The sequence below is a fragment of the Schistosoma mansoni genome, chromosome 4, assembly GCF_000237925.1.
Source record: "Schistosoma mansoni strain Puerto Rico chromosome 4, complete genome".
NCBI lineage: Eukaryota > Metazoa > Platyhelminthes > Trematoda > Strigeidida > Schistosomatidae > Schistosoma > Schistosoma mansoni.
Genome location: NC_031498.1, coordinates 7,874,545 through 7,879,597, shown reverse-complemented (window position 1 = coordinate 7,879,597; position 5,053 = coordinate 7,874,545).

The window sequence follows — 5,053 nt, the reverse complement described above, 5'->3', positions numbered from 1 at the left end:
TGAACGGAGATGTATTTGTTTGCAACTTTTATAACTATCAGATGGTTTTCGTATACGGGTTAGTTTTCTCAATGTTCTATCAATATTTACTTGTAAACTAGATTGGAACGACAACAGTGATCATGTCATTTATTAATTACAAAATTTATACGATTTTGTTTCAAAAATTTCGGTGTCATGTTTTGACATTTTGATACTTCAAATATCAAAGTACTTAGTGCCCATATTTTCTACCAATCAAGAGAGTAGATTTTTATCTTGAATCTTTTTGATATATTGACTGAAAGTAGGTGATTTATCAGAAATAAATTATTTTGGAGTTTACATGAGATATACTAGGTAATAAAGCAAATGATCAGTTTGGGGGTTGTTGAATTTCATTCTGAGAGTCCATACTAGAGAGAAACGGCCGTCCAGTGTTCCCAAACTTTCAATGGTGGTCTAACATTGATCACTTCATGATTTCAATCGATTTTTGTAAATTGATTCTATGAAAATCTGTAAATGCAGTCATGACTGTCATTCGTTTATTAATTTTAATTTCCAGTTTACATCCTTGTAAATCACCAGAGCTTTATTGAAATAGTGTTATTCAAACAATGATGCCTAGTAATCTGTGCTTTTTCGAATACAAAATAGATTTTCTTCTCCCAGACTATCTATATTGGTCGCTGTTCTAATCAGCCTATTACAGTCATTTTTCATTTTAAATTAACTACTAACCCAAGCTTAGTATTTACTCCCTAGATGAAAAGGTAATTCTTAGTTAGTAAGTGTTAGTGAAAAACTTCTTATAATATATTTATATTTGTCTCCGTGGCGAGTTCTTCGTAAGAATTCTCTTCTATCGGTCTTATTTGCAATTTTCTCGCTTAACATATTCAAAACTTAAAAAACCTAATAATATGAAAATGTATATACTAAAGGAAAAAACGTCTTCTTAGGAATAAATTATATCATGATCATTGTGTTTAGAATACGAGTGAATGTTTTTCTTTCAAATTAGATAACAGTGGTCTACTTAAAATCTTTTAGCCAGCATAAAATCTATGCGTTGATCGACTTACTTATCATTTACACAAATGAGCAAATAATATTTTCACCATGAAAACTTAAGCTAATTTTAACATTTTACATCGTAACTTACTAATCTATAAGGGATTATAACCTAAAAAGTGATATATTCTATTTATGTAACACATTAAAGAGTAGATTATTGCTTAAAAGTATAGTAAAAAAAAAATTCTGTATTTTAAAGATATTTATTTATCAAGCAAAGATGGATAGTGACTAACAATGAAATCCAGGACGCGCGTTACTTTTTATTTGGGACTCGTCAGCTGGATGTACCTGCATCTCAGAAGTGATAATCACTCTGGGATCTAAGGTAGTATCGAGGCAGTCCGCTCAGGATGCAAATATGCCAACAAGAGACTGGTCGACTGCAGTTCTTAATAACAACACCAAGTGAATATCTATTTATTTTTAGTAAAATATATTGTTTTATTCAAACACTTAACACTTACCCCTTGTAAATTAAATAACTAATCCACACAATTTTTTATACATATTGATAATTTAAAATAATTTCCTTTTATTGTTCCATGTTTATTACATAATCATTTTTCTTAAAAATTTTATTGTTTATTATCCATAGAGATTTAAATTGAAATAATAAAATTCATTTTATAATTATCATAATGGAGATTATCAATGAAACTTTAGTTACTAGTAGATTTTAATTCAACTAATATGTGTATATTTAAAGATTTAATGTAGAAAGTTTTTTTTATAAAGTTGTCTGTCATACTTTCTATCCTTAAGAGTAAAAAAATTTTTTTCTTCCCCCCTACTTATTCTATGTAAGTTTCCATATTCATTCTTTGCTGTTGTTGTTGGCTTTTCTATTTCTGTCTATATTCTTTCTAATCCTCTCCTTATTTTCGCTAAGACCTAGATAACAAATTAACTTAGCATTTAGCTAGCTAGCTATTGTCCTCTCATGATGTGTCAGTTGTTTTACATGTGACTAAGACAACTATATTTTTTTATATTTTTTAAGTTTGTCTTATTCAAATGTTTATTACTGATTTACTTTAACATATACATACACAACCACAAAATATTATGTTTTGAGGTAAAATATCGAATGAATCTTATAATGCCTAGTGGTACCATGTTGTTTCTTGTTTATTTGTCTTCATTCATAATTACATGAAAATTTACAATGGGATTAAATTTTAGGTATACACTAAAATTTATGAATACAAAAACACAAGTTTACAAATGAAATAAAATAAGGTAAATAAAGTACAGTTTCACTAGTTATACTACACTAAGTAGTTTACTTTACAGTCCCGATTTATCTTATATTAAAAACAGTTTAAATCAAAAATTATTAAAGTTTAATATACCTTAAACTATTATTTGATTTCGACAGTTAAGCATTATTCTGGGTTTTTGGATTTTTTTTTGGAAATGAATTCTGTAGGATTCTACATACAAAAAAACAAGTTAGTTATCTAGACTTTGGATCGAAGTAATTTTCTCAGATATTGTTGGTTTAAAAAAGTAAGCATTCTATTGCTTCTTTTACTCACTGTTTTCTTTTTCAGTTTATTTATAATTGAATGACACTTTACACAAATAATTTAATTTTAATACTAAATATATCAGTTGATGGTCTAGGCTACTTTCCATTGAGTCATGATAGTTTGCCGAGTGTTCAGGTAACTGAACAATTCAAAATATAAATTTCAGAATTTTATTTGGAGCTAAGTAATTTAGTTTGAACTTTTTGTCCATAACACTTTTATATGATACTACAAATAAACCAAATAATCTCAATACACTTGATTGTGTGATTATTTGAACATTTCTTTACATATGAAACTTGGGTTTTGTGGATATTATAGTAATTTCAATAGTTGAGATCATGAGTCCCACAATAGGACGAAACCGTCGTCCAGTGCTTTCATGTTTTCCATGATGGTCTAGCTTCTAATGACTCATGATCTCAACTATTGAAATATGCTTATTTCCTTAATAATCACATTTATATTAGCATGATTCTACTGTCCAATTATTATCATCATTAAACAGATAAGCTCTAATTGTTTTCCTTCACCTCTATCATCCATGTACATAGATATGAAAGCCCGTGACTCATTAATCATGTACAGTTATAAATATGAGAAGTTAACTCACACAATAGCCATAGCCCTTCTGAGTTAATTTCTTAAACAGATGTTTTATGTGTGTACATTCAGAAGCTATCAGATCATTAACAAACAATAGTTTTAAATAGTCGGATTGGTCAAACGAAATACTTTTACGTTCTATTTCATATCAGTCATTTTCAACCAAAATCATATTGATTTTATTTTTGTGCTCATCTTGTATACCGTTGGAATAAGCATTTCTTTGTATTCATTAACTGTGGGAGGATGATGGTAAAATTGTGATCTATCAGTTGTATATCACGAAACAAAGGAATCTCAATTCTAAAATCAAGCATATTTTAAATTCTCTTTTTCTCATTGTAACAATGCTACATGAGACATTGTCAAACATACAATATTCCAACGTTCTGAAATAAATTAATTTTACTTCACAGATCAAACGGATACTGTAAAGTTGACAGTGATGTTATTTAAAATGAACGTCAGTGTACAGTAATGTGGAAAATTAGAACTGATGTAACGTAAATCTAATTACACTTTCTGTTAAACATATTCGCCGAAAACGAATTAAGTCCTAAACAGATTCCAAAAGAAGTCAACGAAACAGTAGACAAACTCGCTGAGGAAAAACAAACCATACGGTAAGATCAGTGGGGAATATAGGTCAGTTGACATATCACTTCTCAATCTATATCAGACCAAGTCTGCACAAATCAGATACTCCTTTACGATCAATTAAACCACTAATCCGGATCCCAGCTTTTAGGATAATGATATATTTACCTAAAGATGATCCCTCCTTCGATTCCCCAACACATGACACTATTAAAAACGTAAAGCTACGTGAAGACGAAAATAATGGTGTCCTACGATGTTACAATTCTGTTTACTTCAATAGGAATAAAACTCACTACAGATGATATACCACAACTATCCATCAACAGAGAACAACTCCCAGAGCGAATGAACATACAACCGTCCGATTTGGATCCCCTCACAGATCTGTGTCTTTCAAAATAGTTTCCTTCTAATAGTTATGTTTACAAGGAGACACTACGTAGATTATACACCTATGGTCCTATAGAGCGATAATCTCGGAAATCCTCATAATTTAATCAACAGTATCTCAGACAACAACGAAAAAATACAAATGAAGGAGAATTACCAAAACAATTGCCTTGGAAGTGTTAATCAGCAGGATAAACATAAAAGTTTGAAAAACCCATGTTTGCGGCAATAGCAACCAATCTGGGCAGAGAGAGCTGTGCACAAACATTACTAAGAAGAGCTGGAACTAACCTCAGGAAAAATTGAAGAAACTCATATGTTTAACTACCAGAGCAACGTTATCAAAAGTGAAAAGGGTCAGTCAATTAAATTGTCAGGGGTTAAACAAACAAGACAATCAACAGAAACATAGTGACAAATAAAGAGAACAAATCTGTAGAGACATTAAAGCACAAGCAACGCAGTCAAAATAAACTGACTTAAATCTTGTTAAAATATCCAGGAAGCTCACTTCTGGATGATGTCAGTGCTAAAGATATTATCTAAGACGGTAATGAAAGATTCGTCTCCAAATCATCTAGATCGGATATCACAAAAACACGTGAAGTTTCCATTTTTTGTGGAAATCTTCATAATTATCATTCACTATGTGTTCAAAAAGTTATATATAGATCTAAAAATAATAATCTGATCAAGTCTTATGTTTTTCATGACAATGAACGTGTAATAATCGTACTAGATCCTTATAGATCTTCGATAAATTTTGATGCAGTGTAAAGCTTTTAGTCATGCATCATCTCCTTTTATCCCAAAGCTAATCTATTGTGAATGAAACAAGATGCTATAGATTACCTAGTGGTAGA